Raw genomic sequence first — 24546 nt, forward strand, 5'->3', positions numbered from 1 at the left:
AAATGCCAAATTAGAGATATTTAACAAAAAACCATGAAGTTGAAACAAGTCTTGAAAGGGGATCTGGGCTAAAAGGGAGTAGGGTAGAAGAATGGAGAATGAAATGGTGGACTAGTACAGTCATAGCACTTAATGTACACATGTGACAATATAAGTAGGAAACTTGAAGGGATAAGTGTGGTTAGGGTAAGGGGCCGAAGAAAAATGGAAAGTTTGACAATGATCCAGATGCACTGTATATTCAAATGCATATACACTCTATTCAACACTGACATGATGAAGCAAAACCCCTTTGCACAACTAGATAAAGATAATTTTTTGAAGTTATGATATTAAGAGACCAGAAGCCTAAACCTTTAGAAATAAATAAGAAGAGAGCATTGACATATTGTTGAGGCGTGTGTCCCTTTCAACATACAACATTTAATGTGTCAAGTCTGCTGCAAATGTAAATTTTATTTTGCCTAATGCTTTTGCAAATTGCTTAAACTAGAGAACCAAATTCCTATATCCCTTCACTTCCAAAAAAATATCTTATACACCTTTAAATTTCTCACTTGTTTCTAAACATCTTAATGCAATGCATTATTGGAATTAATTTCATTCCATATTTGAATTTAATATTTTTTGTTGTTGTGAAAATACTGTACAGAAGGGTTACAGTTACATGGGTAAGATAATGAGTACATTTCTTATCAAACATTGTAGCCTCTTCCTTTGTTTCCCCTTCCCATACCTACCCATTCTCTCCAAGTTCCGCCAATTTAATCCTCCCCCCCCCCCCCACAAAAATTGTACAGTTCTTTTTCGACATAACATCTTGTACATTTCATTGTTGTAATGGGTCCAACTGTATCCCTATTTAAACGATTTGTTTTTTCCCTTACCCTCCACAAATTATACAAACATAAAATACAAGGAAATCAAGGGTTATATCGTGGGGGAGGGACATACAAAACAACAAAGAAATAATCTTATAAATGTGTTAGATACAATCACATGAAAGAAAAAAATTCATTTGAATTCACATCTTAGGGCTCATTTCCCTAACATCAACTTATCTGCCCTTTACTGCTTGACTCAGATATATACTAGTTATTGCAAATAAGGGAAACCATGGGACCTACGTTTCTTTGGGGCTGACTTACTTCACTTAATATAATTTTTTCCAACTCTTTCCATTTCCTAACAAATGGTGCGATATCATTCTTTCTGATGGGGACAGAATTCCATTGTGTAAATATAACACATTTTCTTGATCCATTCATCTACTGAGGGGCATCTGGGTTAGTTCCATATCTTAGCTATGTTAAACAATGCTGCAATAAACATAGTCGTGCTGGTAGCTCTAGTGTGGTCTTGTTTGTGAACATTTCAGTAAATACCCAAAAGTGGAATTGCTGGGTCATAAGGGAGCTCTATGTGGAGTCTTTTAAGGAACTTCCATACTGCTTGGCAAAGTGGTTGAACAAGATTACACTTCCACCAACAGTGCATTAGGGCTGCCTTCTGTCCACATCAACTCCAGCATCTGTTATTTGAGTTCTTGATTATAGCCGTTCCAACTGGAGTGAGGTGGTATCTCAATGTTGTTTTGATGTGCATTTCTTTTATGGCTAGGGAGGTTGGGCATTTCTTCCTGTGTCTATTGGCCATCCTTCTTTCTTCTTCAGAGAAGTTTCTCTTTAAGTCTTTCGCCCACTTATTTATTGGGCAGTTGTTTCTTTGAAGACTTGTTGTTGGGGGGTTTAATTTTTTGAGTTCCAAGTATATTTTAGATATGAGACCCTTGTCCGTTGTATGGCTAGTAAAGATCTTCTCCCAATCGGTGTGCTTTCTATTGGTCTTGCTAGCTATGTCATTTGCCCTGCAGAAGCTCTGCAACTTTATGCAATCCCATTTGTCCAACCTTTCTTTGATTTGTTGTGTTTCCGGGTCTCTATTCAGAAAATTTCGGCCTGAGCCAAGGAGACCTAGGGTTTCTCCTATTCCATCCTGTAATGATTTCAGAGTGTCTGCTTTGAGTTCAAGGTCTTTGATCCATTTGGAGTTGATTCTGGTGCAGGGTGATATATAAGGTTCTAGCTTAAGTTTTCTACATGTAGTTAACCAATTTTGCCAGCACCATTTACTGAAGAGGCTGTCTTTCTTCCATTCTACTGTTTTAGATCCCTTATCGAAGATTAGATGGCTATAGGACTGTAGGTTCATTTCTGGGTTTTCAATTCTATTCCATTGGTCCTGAGGTCTGTTCTTATGCCAATACCAAGCTGTTTTGATTTCTATGGCTTTATAGTAGAGTTATCAATTTGGTATTGATATTCCTCCAGCAGTGTTCTTTCCGTTGAGGAGCGTTTTTGCTATTCGGGGTCTTTTATTTTTCCATATGAATTTTTAGATTGCCTCTTCTATTTCCTTGAAGAATGAGGTTGGAATTTTGATAGGTATTGCGTTGAATTTGTAGATAGACTTGGGAAGAATTGCCATTTTCATAATGTTAACCTTTCCAATCCAGGAGCATGGGAGCTTTTGCCATTTTTTAAGTTCTTTGTTGATTTCCTTTGTTAAGATTTTAAAGTTTTCATCATAGAGGTCCTTCACTTCTTTAGTTAAGTTAATTCCTAGGTATTTTATTTTTGTGGGGCTATTACAAACGGAGTTGCATTCCTAATTTCAGCCACACTTTTCTCATTGTTGGCATACAGAAAAGCCATTGATTTGGGGGGGTTAATTTTATAAACTGCTACTTTGCAAAAGTTTTGAATCAGCTTGAGTAATTTGGGAGTGGAGTCTATGGGATTCTTTAAATACAAGATCATGTCATCTGCAAAGAAGGAGAGTTTTATTTCTTCTTTCTCTATTTGGATCCCCTTTATGTCTGCACCTGGTCTTATTGCTGTAGCTAGGCATTCTAATACTAGACTGAAGAGAAGTGGAGAGAGTGGGCATCCTTGTCTTGTTCCTGAGTTAAGAGGAAATGGCTTTAGTTTTTCACCATTGAGTATAATGCTGGCTGTAGGTTTGTCATATACAGCCTTTATTGTATTGGGGAATGTTCCATGGATTCCTAATTTTTCCAAAACCTTCATCCTAAAGGGGTGTTGGATCTTGTCGAATGCTTTTTCTGCATCTATTGAGATAACCATGTGGTTCTTATTCTTGCTCCTGTTGATGTGATGTATAATATTAATTGATTTGCGTATATTGAACCAGCTTTGCATCCCTGAAATGAATCCTGTTTGATCATGGTGTATGATTTTTTGGATGAATTATTGAAGTCGATTGGCCAAAATTTTGTTGAGAAGTTTTGCATCAATGTTCATCAAAGAAATGGGTCTATAGTTCTCTTTCTTTGATGAGTCCCTGCCTGGTTTTGGGATGAGGGTTATGATGGCTTCATAGAATGTGTTCGGTAGTGAGCTTTCTCTTTCAATTTCATTGAAGAGTTGGAGGAGTATTGGTGTGAGCTCTGCTTTGAAGGCCTTGTAAAATTCCGCTGTAAAATCATCTGGTCCTGGACTTTTCTTAGCTGGGATGTCTCTTTTTTTTTTGGGTCCGGTCATGGGGCCTGAACTCTGGGCCTGGGCGCTGTCCCTCAGCTCTTCAGCTCAAGGCTAGCGCTCTACCACTTGAGTCACAGCGCCACTTCTGGCTTTTTTTTGTTTTTGCTTATGTGGTGCTGAGGAATCGAACCCAGGGCCTCGAGCATGCAAGGCAAGCGCTCTACCACTGAGCCAACTTCCCAGCCCAGCTGGGATGTCTCTTATTTGTGTTTCTATTTCAATGCTTGATATGGGCCGGTTGAGCTGGTTTAACTCATCTTGGTTTAGTTTTGGTATGTCAATTTTGCTAAGAAAAGGTCCATTTCTGTCAAGTTGTCGAACTTATTAGCATAAAGTTTTGAGAAGTATTCCCTTATAATGTTCTGAATCTTGGTTGTTTCCGTGGTGATGTTTCCATTCTCATCTCTGAGTTTATTAATTTGTGTGTGTTCTCTCCTTTTTCTGATAAGATTTGCTAATTGTCTGTCAACTTTGTTAAGTTTTTCGAAGAACCAACTCTTTGTTTTGTTGATTCTTTCTATAGTTTTTTTGGATTCTAATTCATTTAATTCTGATTTAATTTTTATTATTTCTTTCCATCTACTGGATTGGGATTATCTTGCTGCCCTTTTTCAACGAGGTTTAGATGTGTCATTAAATTGCTAGTTTCAGATCTCTCCAATTTGTTGATGTAGGAGCTCAGAGCAATAAACTTGCCTCTGAGTATTGCCTTTGCTGTGTCCCAGAGGAGCTGGTAATTTGTGTGTTCATTTTTGTTGAATAGCATGAACATTTGAATTTCTTTTCTAATCTCTTCCATGACCCACTCTTGATTCAGCATTGTGTTGTTCAGCCTCCATGTGATACCGGAGTTTCTTTGGTAGAGTTTGGTGCTGAGTTCTAATTTTATTCCCTTGTGGTCAGAGAGAATGCAAGGTATAACTTCAATGTTTCTGAATTTAGACAAGTTTGCTTTGTGGCCTAAAATGTGGTCTAATTTAGAAAATGTTCCATGCGCTGCTGAGAAAAACATGTATTCTGATACTGCTGGGTGAAATGTTCGGTTGATGTCTGTTAAGTCTAGTTGATCTATGCAGCTGTTTAGTATTGTGGTTTCTCTGTTGAGTTTTTGCCGAGTTGATCTATCTAGTGGGGAGAGTGGTGTGTTAAAATCACCAACAACTAAGGTCTTTGGATCTATATGGGATTTGAGGGAAAGTAGTGTTTCTTTGATAAATTTGGGTGCTCCATTGTTTGGCGAATCGATATTTAGAATTGTAACATCCTCCTGAAGGAGAGTTCCTTTAATTAGTATTTAGCGACATTCTTTATCTCTTCTCACGAATTTTAATTTGAAGTCTATTTTATCTGATATTAGGATTGCAACTCCCGCCTGTTTATGAGGGCCGTTTGCTTGGTAGATTTTGTTCCAGCCTTTAACATTGAAAATGTTTTTGTTTTTACGGGCAAGATGTGACTCCTGCAGGCAGCAGATAGAAGGGTCTTGTTTTTTAATTCAACTAGACAATCTATGTCGCTTAATTGGAGAGTTCAGTCCGTTAACGTTAAGAGATAGGATTGAGAGGTATTTGGGAGTTCCTGCCAAGTTATCCACCTTCTTGGGGGCTGCGAAACCTGGGTTCTTCCTATGGTTCTTGGATTCTCAGTTTGGGTGCATTTTCTTGGCCTTTGTTGCAGTCTTATTGGTTTTCTTTGTGTAGGACATCTTTAAGAATCTTTTGTAGGGCAGGTTTGGTGGAGATGTATTGTTTCAATTTTTCTTTGTTATGGAAGGTTTTTATTTGGTCTTCAGTTACGAAGGAGAGTTTAGCTGGGTACAGTATTCTTGGTTGATAGTTGTTTGTTTTTAGGGCATGGCATACGTCATTCCAGGCTCTTCTTGCTTTGATTGTCTCTGCTGAGAAATCTGAGGTGATTCTAATTGGTTTTCCTTTATAGGTGATTACCCTTTTCTCCCTGACAGCTTTAAGGATCTTTTCCTTGTTCTGAGTTGATCCTGTGTGGATTATAATGTGAAGGTGGGATGTCCTATTCTGGTCTGGTCTATTTGGGGTTCTAAAAGCTTCTTGTATCTGAATAGGCCTATCTTTTTGTATGTTTGGGAAGTTCTCTGCTAGGATCCTGTTAAACAAATTTCCTAGACCATTAACTTCTGTTTCTAGGTGCTCCTCTACACACATTATCCTTAGATTAGGTCTTCTGATGGTGTCTTCCAGGTGTTGGATAAATCTATCAAATTTCTTGGATTTGTCTTGGATGGTTGTATGTTCTGTCTCTATAATATCTAGGCTGTCTTCAATCCCTGAGATTCGATCTTCTGCATGGTCTAACCTGCTGTTAAGACTCTCTACTTTGTTTTTTATCTCTTTTCCTTCTAATTGGTCAACTTTGATGGCTTCAAGTTCTTTGTTGAAGCTCTGTTTTAGGTCTTGTATGAATTTCTTTACTTCCTTAATTTGGTGTTCAGTGTTTGTTCTCAAATCACTTAGTTGATTGGTTATGGTTTCTTTGGACTCCCATTCCTTCTGTTGGGTTCCATTCAGCATTCCCTTTGTGGTCTCCCTGACTTCCTTCAGCTCTTTGTTAATGGATTCCATGAATGCCTTTAGTGATCTTTGTGTATTCTCATCCTGGTCTCTCAATTCCTGAATAACTCTTTGATTAGCTTCCTCCCGTTTGTGGGATTCCTATATTAATAGAAGGGTAGGGACATAGAGGAGAAGTTAAAATCTTAAGAAAATGCTTAAAATATTATATAGGTACAAAGAGGTAGTACTGCTATTAAGGAATTTAAGTCTCAGAGGTTTTGAATTGGGTAATAAATTTGTGGATTAAGTGTGTACACAATGGGGGATAGGGTCTACTATTTAACTACGGGTTAATCTGAGGATGTGCAGGACAAGAGTTAAGTCACATACAGAAGAGCAAAAGAGAGGAAAAGGCGAAAAGGATTAGAAAGGGAGAGAAAAAGATCAGAAGTTCAGTAGAGCTAGACAAAAAAACAAAAAGATAGTTAAGAAAGAAAGAAAAAGAGAAAGAAGACAAGAAAAGAAAGGAAAACGCACATTCATGTATTCCTAATATAAAAATTATAAGAGGAAAAAAAGTTACTGGAAAACAATTATATTTTCAAAAAAGGCAAAAATTAAAGATTAAAAAAATTTTGTAAAAGGAAAAAAAATTATATATATATATATATATATATATATATATATATATATATATATATATATGTATGTTACCAAAAAAAGAAAAAGAAAAAAAAAAAGAAGAGGAAGAAAAAAAAAAGTTCTTTGATTTTTTTTGGGGGGGAGGGGTGGGAAGAATCCTGTATCTCCCTTTTGTCTGTAAACAGCCTCTTGTTGGATTCTCTGGTCAGCTTGAGGTCCTGTGGCTTGATTGGTTTCTTAAGTCAGTTTGTTCGAACAGGCAGAAAAATGTTCTGCTTTACCCAAGATTTTGAGATCCCCCTCCCAGATTAGTTTACTGGGAGGTTGATGTGCTTTGAGAATCACAAAAGAGGGGGATGCAGTGGTGAGGCTAGGTTCTGGGTAGAGTTGAGGCCTTTCAACAATCAGTAGCTTTTTCCTGGGGCTATTTTGTGAAAAAAAAACTCACAGAGCCCAGCCTGGAGCCATTCTCAGGGTTTCTGTTTTTCAATTGATTGTTGAGGCTGCTAGAGGGAGGGGCAGCCTCTGGCTCTGGTTACCCAGTGAGGAAAGCCACTCCAATGGCTGTTTCCTGAGCTGGGTGACTTTTCCCTGGATAGAGCCGAGTCTGGCAGGTCACTTCGCCGCCATTAACTTCTTGTGACCTGCTAAATGACTCATTTTATTCCAAGGCCTGGGTTGGAGCTAGCAGCTCCTCCGAGCTTTGTCGGTATCCAAGATGGAGATCACCGGTGCTGGGGGAGGGGAGGGGTGGCCTTCCCTCCTCTGCTCCCTGAGAAGGAGTGAGGATGTCGGGCTTCTACTCACTTCGAGTAGAAGCCATCTCTGGTCTGCGAATTGTAGGATGAAGATGTCCACTCCTTGTCGGTTCTTGTTGTTGTTGAGTAGAATCCTCTTGCCCGCTGCGTCTGGCTCCTTTGTCCTGGACTCTCTGTGTGAGCGCTCAGTTATGGCCCCGGCTGCGTTCTCCGCCGCAACCCTGCCGCCGCTGCCACAGCGGCTGCTGGCAGGCGCTCAGATGTGTCTTTTTGCCTTGGCTTCCCCTCTCTTGTCTAACTCTCTGTCCTGTGATGGCACACTTGGTGTGATTCTCTGGCTTAGGACTGTTCACTGGAACTCTAAAACTGTGAGAGCTTGTTCAGATTCCAGTTTCTCCTCCGCCATCTTCCCTCTCCTGAATCTTGGTTGTTTCTGTGGCGATGTTTCCATTCTCATCTCTGAGTTTATTTATTTGGGTGTGTTCTATTATTTTTCTGACGAGATTTGTTAGGGGTCTGTCAATTTTGTTAATTTTTTCAAACAAATTCTTTGTTTTATTGATTCATTCTATGATTTTTTTTGTATTCTAATTCATTTAATTCTGATTGACTTGTAATAATTTCTTACTGTCTACTGGAATGGAGTTTATCTTGCTGCTCTTTCTCAAGGAGGCTCAGATGTCTCATTAATTTGTTGGTTTCAGATCTCTCTAATTTGTTGGTGTAGGAACTGAGAGCTATAAACTTGCCTCTGAGTACTGCTATTGCTGTGTCCCAGAGAAGCTGCTCTTTTGTGTGTTCATTTTTGTTGAATATCTTGAAGATTTGAATTTCATTTCTAATCTCTTACATGATCCAATCATGATTCAATAGTGTGTTGATCAGCCTCCATGTGTTACAGGACTTTTTTTGGTGCTTTTGGTGTTGAGTTCTAATTTTATTCCCCTGTGGTCTGAGTGAATGCAAGGTATAACTTCAGTGTTTCTGAATTTGGACAAGTTTGCTTTGTGGCCTAAAATTTGGTCTATTTTGGAAAATGTATCCATGTGCTGTTGAAAGAAACGTATAGTCTCATGCTGCTGGGTGAAATATATGGTAGATGTCTGTTAAATCTAATTGATCTATGCAGTTTTTTAGATCTGCGTTTTCTCTCTTGAGTTTTTGCCGAGTTGATCTATCTAGTGGGGAGAGTGGTGTGTTAAAGTTCCCAATAATTATTGTCTTTGGATCTATGTGGGATTTGAGGGAGAGTAGTGTTTCTTGGATAAATTTGGGTACTTCGTTTTTTTTTTATCATAGATGTTTAGAATTGTAATGTCCTCCTGAAGGAGAGATCCCTTAATGAGTATGTAGCAACCTTCTTTATCTCTTCTCACTAATTTTAATATTAAGTCTATTAATCTGATATTAGAATTGCAACACCGCCTGTTTATGGGGGCTGCTTGCTTGGTAGATTTTGTTCCAGTCTTTCACATTGAAAATGTGATTGTTTTTATGGGTAAGATGTGAATCCTCAAGGCAGCAGATAGAAGGATCTTTCTTTTTAATCTAGAGACTCTATGTCCTTTAATTGGAGAGTTAAGTCCGTTAATGTTGACAGATAGGACTGAGAGGTATTTGGGATTACTTGAACCCCGTTGCTGTGGCAACTGGGTTCTTCCTATGGTTCTTGGATTCTCAGTTTGGGTGAGGTTTTTTGGAATTTATTGTGGTCTTGTTGGTTTTCTCTGTTTAGGACATTTTAAAGAATCTTTTGTAGGGCTGGTTTTGTGGAGATATATTGCTTCCATTTTTCTTTGCTATGGAAGGGTTTTATTTGACCTTCGATTATAAAGGAGAGTTTAGCTGGGTACATTATTCTTGGTTGATAGTTGTTTGTCTTTTGGGCCTGGCATACACCATTCCAGGTTCTTCTTGTTTTGATTGTCTCTGATGAGAAATCTGAGGTGATTCTAATTGGTTTCCTTTATAGAGAAACTGTAAGGATCATTTCCTTGGTCTGAATTGATCCTTTGTGAATTATAAACTGACGATGTCATATCCTGTTCTGTTCTGGTCTATTTGGGTGTCTAAAAGCTTCGTGTATAGGAATAGGTCTTTCTTTTTGCATGTATGGGATGTTCTCTGCTAGCATTCTGTTAAACAAATTTCCTAGACCATTAACTTCTGTGTCTAGGTTCTCCGCTACACCCATTATCCTCAGATTAGGCCTTCTGATGGTGTCTTCCAAGTGTTTATTAAATCTATCATATTTCTTGGATTTGTCCTGGATGGTTGTATGTTCTTTTTCTATATATCTACGCTGTCTTCAATGCCCGAAATTTGATCTTCTGCATGGTCTAACCTACTATTAAGACTTTCTTTTTTTTTAGTTTTCACTCTAGTTGGTCGGTTTTTATGGCTTCACATTCTTTGTTGGAGCTTTGTTTTAGATATTGTATGAACTTCTTTACTTCCTTAATTTGGTGTTGTGTTTAATCTCAAATCATTTAGTTGATTGATTATGGTTTCCTTGGACTCCCATTCCTTCTGTTGTGCTCTATTCTCTTTGTGGTCTCTTTGACTTCTTTCAGCTCTCTGTTTGTGGATTCCATGAATGCCTCTAGTAATCTTTGTCTATTCTCATCCCACTCTCTGAATTCTTGTATTATTCTTTTTTAGCTTCCTCACTTTCATGCAATATCTGTAGTTCTCTTTGAGTGTTCTCATCCTGCTCACGCCATTCCTGATTTTCTCTTTGTCTGTTCTCAGCCATCTCACGCAATTCCTGTCTATCTCTTTGGCTGATCTCAGCCTGCTCACGCCATTCCTTTATTTCTCTTTGAGATTTATCAAGCTGCTCATGCAATTCCTGTATCAGTCTTTGAGTAGCTTCTTCATCCTCATGATATTCTTGTATAGATCTTTGCTTTGCATCCTCTCTCTCCCTGTCATGCTCACACAGAGTCCTTTGCAGATTTTCAATATTTCCATTTACCCTGTTTACCAGTAGTTTTTAGAGAGCTTTTTGGGATCTCTCCTCTGAATTATTCATTATCTGTCCTTTCCCCTAATTATCGTGAGTGGGAATTGAGATACACGGACTTGCCATTTTTGTTATGTTTTTCCAGCTTGATCTGCCCATTTGGGATGAGAGTAACACCAGTTTTGTTCTAGAACACTATCTTAAGGCAAGCATCAACCAAAGTCTTTAGTTTCACAGTCAAAAGTGTTCAACAGAAATATCTATTAAACCTCAAACTACTATGTATTAATGGGCTACCAACCACAAAGAATTTGGCAAACCAGAAATTATAATGTTTAGGGAGAGATGTGGGTAAAAATAGGAATAGAGGGATGTGAAAAGGTAGAAGGAGAGTTAACTAAGTCCTAATCTCAAAGCGGGAAATAGGTTGGATAACTGATATTAGAGAGAAAATAAAGGAGAAAGAAAAAAGAGACAAGAAATGATAGAAAAACAAAAATTAAAATTAAAAAGTGAAACACTTTAAAATTATGCAAATTTAAAAATGCAATATTCAGAGAAGAACAGGAATAGGATAAGAGGAGAGGGATAGAAAGGAGACATGAAAAATTTAAAAATAAAAATGCTTAAAATATTATATAGATATAAAGAGGTTGTACTGCTATTAAGTAATTTAAGTCTAAGAGGTTTTGAATTGAGTAATAAATTTCTGCATTAAGTGTGTACACAATGTGGGGTAAGGTCTACTAATTGACTACGGGTATATTTGAGGAGCAGAACAGCAATTCAGTCACATAAAGAAGAATGAAAGAGAAGAAAAAGTCAAAAGAATGAGAAAGGAAGAAAAAAAGGATCAAAAGGTGAGTAGAGATTAAAAAAAAGAAAAAAAAGCACACACACATATACCCCTAAAATAAACATATTAGAAGAAAAAGAAGTTAATAGAAAAAAATTTAAGTTAAAAATTAAAAATTAAAAAAATTAAAAAATTTTTAATAAAATTTATAAAAAAAGAGTTCTTTCCTTTTTATTGGGGGGGGGGCGGGATGGGAAGATCCTGTTTCTCCCTTGTGTCCATAACAGTCTCTTGCTGGAGTCTCTGGTCTGCTTGTGGTGTTTGATTTTCCTGTTCTTGGCTGGTTTCATAAATCAAATTGTTTGTGCAGGCAGAAAAATGGTATGCTTTACACAGGATTTTCTGATCCTCCTCCCAGGCTAGTTCAATGGGAGGGAGATCTGCTTTGAGTATCACAAAAGAGGGAGATGGCTGTTTCCTCTAGTTTGGAGATGCTGCGATGAGTGTAGGTTCTGGGTAGAGTTGAGGCCTTTCAGTGAACAGTAGCTTTTCCCTGAGAGGCTAGCTTCTGAGACACTCAGAGAGCACAGCCTGGAGACATTCTCCAGATTTATGTTTACCGAATTTCAATTGATTGTCAGGGCTGCTAGTGGGAGGGGCAACCTCTGGCTCTGTTTACCCAGTGAAGAAAGACATTGATTTGTATGGTGGCCCAGGCTGGGTGATTTTCCTGGGTGAAGCTGAGCCTGGCAGGTCAGGTAAGCTTCCTGTGACCTGCTAAATGACTATATTGTTTTCTTCCAAGGCCTGAGTTGGAGCTAGATGCTCAGCCAGGCATTTGTCAGTATCAAAGATGGAGATCTTCGGTAGTGGGTGGGGAGGGGTGGCCTTCCCTCCTCTGCTCCATGAGGAGGAGTGAGGATGTCAGCCTTCTACTAATGCCATAGTCTTGGTTCCTGGGTCATCTCTGTTCTGTGATCTACAGGATGAAGATGACTGCTTCTTGTCAGTTCTTGCTTGAGTTGAGGAGAATCTGCTCACCCGCTGCATCTGGCACGTTTGTCCTGGCCTCTCTGTGTTTCAGGTATGGTGGCTATGGATGCTGCAGCTCTCGCGGCAGCCGCAGTTGCTGGCAAGTGCTCAGATTTGTCTCCTTGCCTGGATTTTCCCTCTCTGACATAACTCTCTGAACTGTGATGGCACACTTGCTGTGATTCTCTGGCTTAGGACTGTTCACTGGAGCACTAAAACTGCTTTCTATGCAAGAGCTTGTTAGCCTCCAGGTTCTTTGCCGCCATCTTCCCGGAACCATAAATATAAATTTTAAATAACTAAATTCTTTTAAAATCCTCTCACTCGGTCACAGGTATGGATAGATAAGTGATATGGGCAGAATCACAATTATTCAGAAGGTTATAAATGGATGCTTACCTAGCTTTCTTTCAGCTGGATCATAGAATAGACTCTCCTAATTGGAAAAAGTTAGCCTTCCCAGCCTTTCTGCATATAAACACTCCATCAACATTTTATTAAAGGATTATTGAAGACTAGCTATATGTTGATTAATAATGACTGAACATGACAGAAAGTTGAGGGAAAACCATCTACACTTCAGTGAGGTTCTGACTTTTGCTTCACAAAGTGTTATGAAAGCTCTCCAGGAGAAATCTAGCAGCTGCATTTCTAAAAAGTCCTTGAGTTGATACACTTTCTGATATTGTCTCAATGCAAGTACTTCTCTTTGGAGTTCCATATTATTCAATGATGTTGTATTAGCTCCTTGTTAAAATTTTCAGACTAGTCTTTTTGATGAAATTTGTTTTTCAAAATTGCTTTCCCAATTCCATCCACAAACTGCAGACAAAATTTATCTGAATAAAATTTGTATCTGTTGATAGTGCATATACTTTTATTTTTCATTACAAACATAGAATGTAGTAAAAATTCTCATAGCAATTTCACTGCACTAGCTTGTGGGCAGATTCTAACTTAAATAATATATTGTGTTCACGTAGAGATTTTGATTATCAAAAGTAATAAGCCTGTGGTCCTAAAACCAATACCTTACTGATATTGAGTGACAAATACAACTTCATATAAGTGTAGAAGTTTTCCTTGTATCTTTTTAATATATATTTTTGTTGTAAATATACTGTACGGAACGGTTACAGTTACATAATGTAATGAGTACATTTCTTATTGAGCATTGTTACCCCCTCCTTTGTTGTTCCCCTACCATCCCTTCCCTTCACACCTCCCCACCTCCCTCCTTCACCTCCCACTCTGGTCGAGTGTCTTGTACATCTCATTGTTCCAATGGGTCAACCTGTATCCTTTCTTTATATCTTAAATAAAGAAATGCTGGCTTGATTTATGCTTATTCTGCTCGTGTAGACACACCTAAATCCACTCTCCATGTCCAAAAGCACATAAATGAAACGCCATCATTTTTCTGTCAGTTGGTATAATTGTGTTCTACACATTTATTGACAGACTACAAATTATTCTCAAACTTTAAAACATTAAAAAGTACTTTCTTTTTTTCTTATTTTCTTGGCCAGCAAATCAGCAGGACCTCAGTCAGCATTTCTGTCATAGAACTTTTCATATAGGTTGGTTAAATGTATATGTAGAGTCCAGTTTTCTGAGGACTCACTCATCTGCTTAGGAATTCATGCTGGCTGTTGGAAAAAGCTCAAGTAAGAATGCCATTTAAAGCCTTATACTTTATTCTTTACCAGGGTTTTCTCCAGCTACTTTGGTTGTTTAGAGTGTTTACAAGAGCAAATATCCCATAGGGAGCAGGGAGACAACACATGACCTATACTTACTGAGACTTCCGAGTATTTTGCTGTCACTTGTACTGCATTTTGTAAGTCGAATCTCTCTAAACCTACCAGATTTAAGAGATAAGAGGAGTGGTAAAAAAAAAACTCTTAGAGACAAATACATCTTCAATATATATTGTGCCAAGCATTCTGTCTAAGGCATATTCAGCAAGTAATGAAACTTGTATTGGCTGTAATTATGTGTCTTTCTCCATGTGTGCATGTATACATGTGTATATGTATGTGAGTATAGTAACATACATGTGTACATGTATAAGGAAATATACACACATATATGCATATGTAAATAAATATAGATATCTAAATATATGTGCATATATATATATATATATATATATATATCAGTTGTTCAGTGATTTAATCTATAGATCCCAGCACATTGTCATTCTCACAAAGTGTACATGATAAATGGGCATCCTTTGTACTCACTTCCCCCAGTCCTTTGTTTTTATCCTTGGGAACATCTTTAGTCTACTTTCCATAGTATAGCTTTGTTTTCATTGCATGTACTTACTGATAATAAAAGAAAAAGTTTGTTTGTAAAAGAAAAAGAACTTTTTAGGACACAGGTCACTGTCTTTTATCCATCCCAATGATTGCTATGTGATAAAATTTATAATAGTAGTAAAATTGAAAAGGAATTAATAGATTTGTTGTTTTGCCATTTAAATGTTAGAGAATAATATCACATCACTGTTATAACTCTTAAAGAATGCAAGGGTAAGTGATGGTCGCTATCATGTTCACACAAAACCCCTGGATCCTGAATGATAATAGTAGACCAGCAGAAATTCTAAGTAGCAGACATGGAGCATATAAGTGAAAGAGAGGAAATGAGAGAGTGTGAGAGTGAGAGAGGAATATCATAATACTGAAAGTGCATAACAGATAAACAAGAGCTGTATGAGAATATTCATACTGCTATCTTTAGACTCTACTTGTACATTTGAAGATATTTGATGTATGACAACAAATCAACATGAAATATAAAGTTATTTTGAGAAAAGTAAGAGTGACTCAGAAGAAATTATAAATGCAAAAACAATCTTCACAAAAACAAACACTCAGAGATATTTCATGACTTTGAAAAGGATGAAGTGGCTAAAGTTAGTATAAATTTAGAAGTATTAAAATTCACAAAAATATAAAAAGTATTCATATATTTCATAACATAACCCAAAGCAGAAGTCAAATGTTGTTTAAATGATTTTTTAAAACATAGTCTCTCAGGTGCTGGGAAGGTGGATCAGTGGGAGAGTGTTGCCTTGCATTCATGAAGCCCTTGGTTTCATTCCTCAGCACCACATAAGCAGAAAAAGATGGAAGTGGTACTGTGCCTCAGTGGTACTGCTAGCCTTGAGCTGAGGTACAGCACTCAGGCCCCAGAGTTCAAGCCCCATGATCACCAAAATCAAAAAAAATAAACAACAAAATGTCTCTCAAGTTTATGGCTTTAACTCAGTAATACCGCTGCTTCAGCCTAGGGCTAAGCATTCAGGTGTGGACATTTATCAACACTCCTGATTCAGACTCTACTTGATCATTTTTTAATAAATATTTTGTTTTTAATTTTCGTCTTTGTAAATTCACATGCACCTATAAAACCTGGATTGGCGATCCCAGTAAGCTTCTCAAAGTACCTCCTAATGATGACTTACCAAATGTTGTATTATATTACAACAAGGAAAACAATGCTACAAATAAAGAAAACCAATAATTAAATATTAATGATTAATAAAATAAAAAACAAAACAATTATCAGTATTTTCAGTATTTGAAGTGGAGAAATATTAGATTTTATTATTTTTTCAAATATCTGTACATTTAACACTGGCTAAGGTATTGATGTTCAACCAGAGTTTTATAGAATATGCATACTCTTAAAGTTTCCCACTAAGATGACTATTTATGGCTCATCTCATCATTTGTTTATGACTTACATCATCATTTTTTCCTCACTAACATATAAAGGAAGTTAGCCCTAATGTTTTAACAGAAACTGTGTAGTTAACATAGTCTTAACTCTTCAATCTACTTCTTTACACAAAGACTTTACAACTTCTCATTAATAAGGTTTCTATAAACTCTGAAATGTAAGTATTTAGTAGTTAATATCTGCTACCATAAATCTTAAATACTTTATAGAAAAGTTTTATACTTCCCAAACAATCCAAATTTTGGCATATATAAGCAAAATCCCAAAATTAAACATATGTAAAACATTAAAACTTTTAACAAAACTTAACACTTGCTAGAGTGTTCATTATGACAGGTGCCTTTTATAGAATAATTGAATTCCTCTTCCTGCACATTTCTTTTTTTATTTTTTATTTTATTTTATTTATTTTAATTTAATTTAATTTTATTTGTGAACATACTGTACAGAGGAGTTACAATTACATGGGCAGGATAATGTGTACATTTCTTACCAAGCATTGCAGCCTCCTCCTTTGTTTACCCTTCACATCCCTTCCCAGCCTCCCCCCTCTCCCCCAATCCCAATCCTTCTCCTTCCCCCCCTTCCCCTCCCCCCCCCCGCACCTACGTTGTAAAGCTCATTTTGGACATGACAACTTGTACTTCTCATTGTTGCCACAGGTCCACCTGTATCCTTAAACAACTGGTTTTTCCCCATCTCCTCCACAAGTTATACTGAAATCAAATATAGTGAAAGCAGGGGGAAGGACATACAAAGCAACAAAGAGATAATCTTATAAATGCGTTAGAAACACATGCATGAAAGAAAAAAACATTAAAATACACATCTAAGGGTTCATTTTCCTGACATCACATTATCTGACCTTTTCCGCTTGACTCATACACATACTAGATATTACAAATAAGGGAAACCATGGGACCTATGTTTCTTTGGGCCTGGCTTACTTCACTTAATATAATTTTTTCCAAGTTTTTCCATTTCCTAACTAATGGGGCAATGTCCTACACATTTCTTGAACAACAAATACCTGGAATTATTTTGTTTTGACATGTCAGTCTTGATTTTATTCTTAAAAGTGTGCTTATGTAAGAAATATATGGTTCTAAAATTACACAACAATTCTTTTGAACTTACTAGTTTTGAACTTACTAGTTTAATAAAAACTTACTAGTTTAATAAAATCAATAAAAGTATACTTTATATATAAAAAAAGTTCTTTGCTCAATTCAGCATCACATACACTAACATTGGAATGATACAGAGAAGATTAGCATAGCCCCTGTGCAAGGATGACATGCAAATTCGTGGAATATTCCATATTTTTACAAAAACAGATGCTGGAAGGGATGTGGCCCCCAGGGAACAGCACTGCATTCTTGGTGGGAGTGTAAACTTGTTCAATTACTTTGGAAAGCATTATGGAGGTTCCTCAAAAGACTCTACATAAAGCTCCCCTATGACACAGCAATCCCACTTTTGGGGATTTACCCAAATGATCACAAACAAGACCATACTAAAACCAGCAGGACAACTATGTTTATTGCAGCATTATTTACCATAGCTAAGATATGGAACTAACCCAGATGCCCCCATTAGATGAATGGATCAAGAAAATGTAGTATATATACACAATGGAATTCTATGCCTCTATCAGAAAAAATGACATCTCCAAATTTGTTAGGAAATAGAAAGACTTGGAAAAAAATTTATTGAGTGAAGTAAGCCAAGTCCAAAAAACATAAGTCCCATGGTTTCCCTTATTTTCAATAACGAATATATATCTGGGATAAGCAGAAAAGCTCAAACGATACGTGCATAATACCAGACAAGATGATGTTAAGGGAATTGAACCCCAAGATAGGGACACAAGTGGTTTTATGTTTCTTGCTATTGTTTCTAACTTACTTATAATGTACGATGTCATTTATTTTTGTTTCTTTGTATGTTCCTCCCCCACACTATAACCCCTGTTTTCTCTGTATTTGAAGTTGGTGCACTACATCTTGTAGGAAATTTGGGGAGAGGAAGCGAAAAATGCTCAAATAGGGATGCAGTTTAACCAATTGTAACCATGAGATGCACAAGACACTATGTTGAAAAATGAACTTTACAATTTAGGCAGGGGGATAGAAAATGGGGAGGGGAGTGTATTTGTGGAGGTGGGAGGGAAAGGAAAGTAGGGGAAATATAAAGGAGGAGGTAACAATGCTTGTTAGAAAATGTGCTAATTTCCTTCCTCATGTAAATGTGACCCCTCTGCACAGTATTCTTACAATAAAAAACATATAAAAATGTTCTGAGATGGAAGAGTTCATTTCCTCTATTTTACCCATATATTATCGTTAACAAAGAAATTAATGCAGAACACTGATATGAAGGTAATTTGAATGTGTGTGTGTGTGTGTGTGTGTGTGTGTGTGTGTGTGTGTGTGTGTGTGTGTGTGTGTGTGATCTCGGCAGCGCACCAGCAAACATACGTGAGCATGCAAACGCACCCAATGCATGTGTGTTGGAGTGCTCAGAGTTAAAATCAGGGCTTCAAGGTCTTGCAAGGCCTTTCCTATCTAGCTTGTTGAGCTACTATATGAGCTACATCTCCATTCCTGGCTTTTTGCTAGTTCATTAAAAATTTTGAAAAATAATTTCATGAAATTGTTCTTTTTGTTTTTGTTTTTGTTTTTGTTTTTTGGACCTGATTGGCTCCGGAATGTTATCCACAGATCTCAGGCTCCTGAGTAGATATCCAGATTAGATAGGATTACAGGTGTGACCAGCCAACACAAGGCTTTCAGAATAATTTTTAAAATAGAAGAAAATTTACTTCGTGGGGCCTGTTTTATTATCTCCTACTTTTAAAGCATTTTAGAGTGATTATATGTGAATTTATTTCGTTTTTGGATTCTTAAAAGACAGTAAGTGATGATATTTAAGGGTTTTATTACTTTTTAAAAAGGAAACTGGAACTGTGGGACAGAAAAAATTTGGCTCTCTTTGGACCTCAATTTATAAGCTCTGCTCTGTGCATGATAACCCAATATCACAAACATAGTCTGTGTTGAAGACAAAATGTGATAGAAAACAATCACCATAATAACATAGCAAGTATTGCTATGCTATTATTTCTTGGTCAATATGAATATTGAATTGAGAGTGTAAGAGAATGGAGAGATTTTACCCACCTTTTTGATATTTCTGAAAGACTTTTGGAAACTTTGACTCATTTCCTTCCTTACTGTGTGTGTCTGTGGGACATGCACTTACTGTCTTTAATTACAATTTTTCTCAACAGTAAAATGGCAATAACATTAGCATTATAGCAAATGTTATCTTAAGAATTAAGAGAAATAAAACTTATGAAACACTTAACATATACTTCTATGAATGAACTTTTAGTTTAGCTATGTCTTTTTAAAATACTAAACAGAATGTGATGAGTAGTGCAGAAACCATTACATGTAATGAGCAACCAGAAGTAATATCTATTGACCATACTCTGCTTCCAAGGAAGCCAGGTAGATAACTTCTCATGCTGTAAATCAAACTGGTTATCTCATGCCTTGATCGTGTAAAAATATCAGGGACAGAACGATGAAGGAATGTTGTAGACTGAGGTGAAATACATATGAAAATGTGCAAAACTGAAAAAACATAAAAGTATCAGAGCAGTATATTGTGTTTACATCATTCAAGTTACAAAGATAAGGAAGACATAGAAAATGAATTCTCTTTTTGATGTGCTATCATAGGTCCTTAGAAGGATGAACACTTTCCTCATTCTTGTAGAGGAATCATCAGATGAGGGGAACTGTATATTTTTTTGTTTTCATCCTTACATTTATTCTTCACTTTCAAATCTGAACAACATGAGACAGAAAGAAACCAAGGGAAATTAGTCACACAGACTTTGGAAAGAAAAATCAAAGTAAAATAAATAAAATACATATAGCCTTGTAAAAGGTCTAACTAAATTGAGTTATATAGTCTCAAGCGTTAACAGAAAATGATCTAAGCAATATCATGTTATAAAAAATTGAAAAATGTTAGGAGTTGCTTAATGTTTTCCTTTCTACTACCGTGAACTAATTATTGATTTTGTATAGAGAGATTAAAGATGAGGTTAACAAGAAACTTGATTAAAAATGGACAAATGTTTTGAATAGACATGTTTTCCAAAAAGCCCTGAAAATCGCGTGTGGGTTTACAAATTTGTATTTAATACAACTTCTATGTGGCTTAATTCTTTGTAAAGAGAAGTCATTAGAGAATTGCAATTCAAAATTACTAAGATACTTACTACTTCATAACTATCATAACTCATCAAAAATATCCAAGGAACCAGGTAATTCCAAGCGATTAGGAGGTTGGGGTAAAAGGATTTGAGTCTAAAGGCCAGTCTTGGGTACTTCACACAGTAAAAACCTGCCCTTTAAAAAAACTCAAAAGGTAATAATGTTGGATCGCGAGACTGTGGAGAAAAGGAAATTTTCTACACTCTTGGTCAAAATACAGGTTAGTGTTCTCGTTGTAGAAAGTAGTATGCAGTTTTTTAAAGATATCCAAAGTTGAAATATCATCTGGCACACCAATCATGTGATTATTTCTCTCTGGGTAACTTGTAAATACATCTGTAGTTCATTGTTATTCACATTATTCACAACAATAGCCAAGATATAGATCGAAGTTCAGTGTTCAATTACAGACTAATAAAGCAACTGTGGTACTTGCACAAATATCTTTTTTCTGTTGATCCCAAAGTAAATTTTTTTTATTATTTTCCTGTTATCATGTGATTAACCTCTAAATTATAAATCCAGATATATGATTTAATTTAACCAAAACTATTTATTGAGTTTAAGGACCTTCTACTCTCTACATTCTTCACAGTAAGATCACCAAATATGATGAGTCTGAAATAATTAGTCTCTTTTTGGCCTATGTTAATATTATTTACAATGTGTGTGTAATGTTTAAAAAGTAGTATTTATTTTAGCTTAATTGCTCTGAAGAGATAGTAAATGATATTATCAAAGCCTAAAAATGATTAGATTTAAAATTTAGAATTCAGGAAACGGCTTTGACCACGCTGCTTACTGGAGCCTTCACTACAACCTGTGGGTGAACAAGAAAGAAGGGGGTAACAATACTCAGCAAGAAATGTACTCCTTACCTTACACATGTAACTAATCCCTCTTTAAAGCATCTTTACAACAAAATAATTTTTTGTTAAATAATGAAAATAAAACCTAACGGGAAATAGAAAAACAATTTAAAAATTTAGGTTTAAAACGCAAGTAAAATTTAGGCCTACACGCTGAGCAAGAGTTATGATAAATGTGAAAAAAAGAGGATTATATTAACATGATGGTTCGGTTATATTTAGGCTTAGGATTAGGCAAGGTGTTCCAGTTAGAGCTGGGGTTAGGATGAGAAAAAGATGTAAGGTATTGTGTAAAACTGCCACACATTTTAAGAAGAATGAATGGCAAGAATGAATGAAAACCAATCTGTGTTACTTTAAACATTCAGTTATAATTTGGTTTAATGTGTGAGATACAGTTTTATTCTGGTTAGGGTTAGGGAAGGATAAGTTTTAAGGTAAATTTTAGTTTTCCACTAAGAAGTAGAAGCCAAAAAATGTGTGATTGAATAGAATCTAGACAATTTTCTTTACATTAACCATTTGGTGTTAAATCAAACTTTGATTAGGATTAGGTTTCTGGTTATCCTGGGTTGAGGATAGAGTAAAGAAATGGTTTAAACTGGTGGCTCGCACCTATTATCCTAGCTACTCAGGAAGCTGATTTCTGAGGATAACAGTTGAAAGGTAGCCCCAGTAACGGTGCTGTTGCTCAAATGGTTAAGTGCACACCTTGAGCTATAGAACTCGATGATTGTGCCCAGGCCCAGAGTTCAAGCCCCACGACCGACAAAAAGAAAAAAAAAAAATGTGTCAAATGTTAAGTAAAGCTGAACTTCTTTTTTAGGTTCTAGGAATTCAGGAAAAATTTTAATAATGGAAGTACAATGTATTTCATAATATCAGGATTTGAGATCAATGGGTATAATGATTCCTGTTATAGAACAAGATACATTCAGTGTTAAGAGTGAGAAAGTCTGTAGAGTTTACAGAAAACCTGCAATTTATTTCGAGAATGAGGGTCAAATTGAAGTTAAATTTTAATTATAATTCTAGTAAGTATTAGAATGAATGTGAACTAGAGAATTGCTATTAATAATAGAATGTACTTACAATTAGGCTGATGGTTATACTCAATGTTCCAGTTAAGAAAGATTAAGTTTAGGGTTAGAAAATGACTAAGATATTGGAAAAAAATTGAAACATATGTTTGGAAGTCTTATTTGAAACAAGTTAGGATGAGTGAAAACTAGTGTACTTGTGTTAGTGTTAGTATTGTCATATAATTTGGATTAAGATTAGGGTCAGTATTTTCTTCTGATTATATTTCTGTTATGAATAAGAAAGTTTTTAGTATAAAATTAGGTTCTCACTAACAAGTAGAAGCAAATATGTGAGAATGAATAGTAACTAGAGGTTTATCATTATGTTTATTCCTCAGTGACCATTCTTGTAAGGATTAGTAAGAGTTTTCAAGCCAGGTTTAAGTTGAGAGTTAGCTTTAAGTAATGTACTAGATGGTAAGTAAATCTGAAACTGTTTTAGGATACAGTGGTTCAGGAAAAGGTAGGATCAATGGAAACTACAGTATTTTTCCTGGTAAGACAATTTGAGGACAAATAATATAATGGTTCATGTTAGGGAACAAGATAACTTCAGAGGTAGAGTCATATAATTTGTGGGAATTAGGGCAAACAAATTCATTTCCAGAGCGAAAACTGGAATATTCATGAGAATGATTAAAAACTAGACTTTTTCTTTAACATGAGAATTGGATTATAATTAGGGTGAAAGTTAGGTTTCAGTTCCAGCTGAGGTTAGTGTAAGCATAAGAGAAATGGAAAATTTAGGGTCAAACTGAATGTAAATCTTTGAATGAGAAGTCAAGTTAGAATTAGAATGAATGTGAAATAAGAAACTGCTAATAATATTAAGATTAGGATATGATTAGTGTGAGGGTTAACCTCAATATTCCAGTTAGGTTAGGATTACAATAAAGACAAGATAATGAGTGAAACTACAAACTATGTTAAGAAAGATAAGTTGAATAGAATTTGGATGAATAAAACTAATGTATTTGTGTGTTTTTTAGATACCAAAGGCCATTAGTTCTAGGTTTAGGTTGACTTTTCTAATTAAGTTTAGGCTTAGGGTTAGGGAACGGTAACCTTTAAGGTAAAACTGAGTTTTCTGTTGACACTTTCAAGTAAACTAAGTATGAAATTTAACAAAAACTACAGAGTTTCCCTAAGTTTATTATTCAGGGTTCAATAGGGTTAAATTTAGAGTTAGGTTTCTAGTAAGGATTAGGTATATAGTTATGGTTTAGAAGTAGAGTAGATTTTAAGTAAACCTGCAACTTGTTTTTGGAGATACAGGAGTTCAGTAAAAGTTAAAATCTGTGAAAACTATGGTATTTTTTATGATATGAGGATTTGAGATTAATGATTCCTAATAGGGAACAAGATAGATTTCAGTGTCCAAGTCAGAGAATCTTTAGGATTTGGAGCAAACTGCAAATCATTTCAAAGACAATGCTTATCTAAAAGGAAGTAGTCTAAACTTGAGTAATTTCCATTAATTTCAGATGGGGTTACTATTATCATCAAGGTTACTCTTAGGGTTCTGACCAGAATAGGAGTTAGGATTAGGGAAATGGAAGGTTGAGAACTTGAGTGACTTACTTCCTTTGTGAATGTATATGCACTATTCCAGGACTTCAAATCAGTGCTTGGGTTCTGTCCCTGAGCTTTTTGTTGTAGGCTGACATTCTACCACTTGAGCCACAAGTCCACTTGCAGCTTTCTTTGGCAGTGAATTGGAGATAAGAGTGTCACAGACGTTCCTATCTCAGCTGACATTGAACTGAGATCCCCAGATCTCTGCCTTCTGATTAAAAATAGGATTAAATGTATGAGCTACTGGTTCCCAGAAATGTGCCTGACTTTTACTGAATGCTTTTACTTTTGTTCGAGATCGAGACATGAATTCAATATCTGACAGCTTTGCTCACTATGTAGCAATCTGCCACTTGAGCCATATCTCCAATAATGATTATTTTAAATAGCTGGAAATCATTAAATTTTCTTCAGATGATAGGCATCATTACAGTTGTTCTAAAATTCATCCTAATGAAAAAAGATTTATAAACCCTAGAGATGATCTGAGCAGATTCTCATGCTTTGCTTATAAATGCATAACATTTTAGGGACATGGTTTTTTAATTATTAAGTGGCAAAGGAGTTATCATTAAATAAAGCAATTTATGCATACAAAATACCTTGCTCAATGCCAACCCTTTCAATAGTCTCATCCATCCCTCCTCAATGAATCTCTTCCTTCACTCTTCTTAAATTTGTAGGATATTTA

The 24546-nt window shown here is 36.0% G+C and overlaps 1 non-coding gene across 1 annotated transcript; it reads left to right on the forward strand.

Moving 5' to 3' along the window:
- The first annotated feature begins 17257 nt into the window (after positions 1-17257).
- Positions 17258-17364, forward strand: LOC138831347 (U6 spliceosomal RNA). The gene has a single exon (XR_011373258.1). It is a non-coding gene; the product is annotated as a U6 spliceosomal RNA (small nuclear RNA).
- The last annotated feature ends 7182 nt before the right edge of the window (positions 17365-24546 follow it).

This window comes from Dipodomys merriami, unplaced genomic scaffold (genome assembly GCF_024711535.1).
Source record: "Dipodomys merriami isolate MVZ:Mamm:240054 unplaced genomic scaffold, mDipMer1.0.p SCAF_1926, whole genome shotgun sequence".
In the NCBI taxonomy this organism is placed as follows: domain Eukaryota; kingdom Metazoa; phylum Chordata; class Mammalia; order Rodentia; family Heteromyidae; genus Dipodomys; species Dipodomys merriami.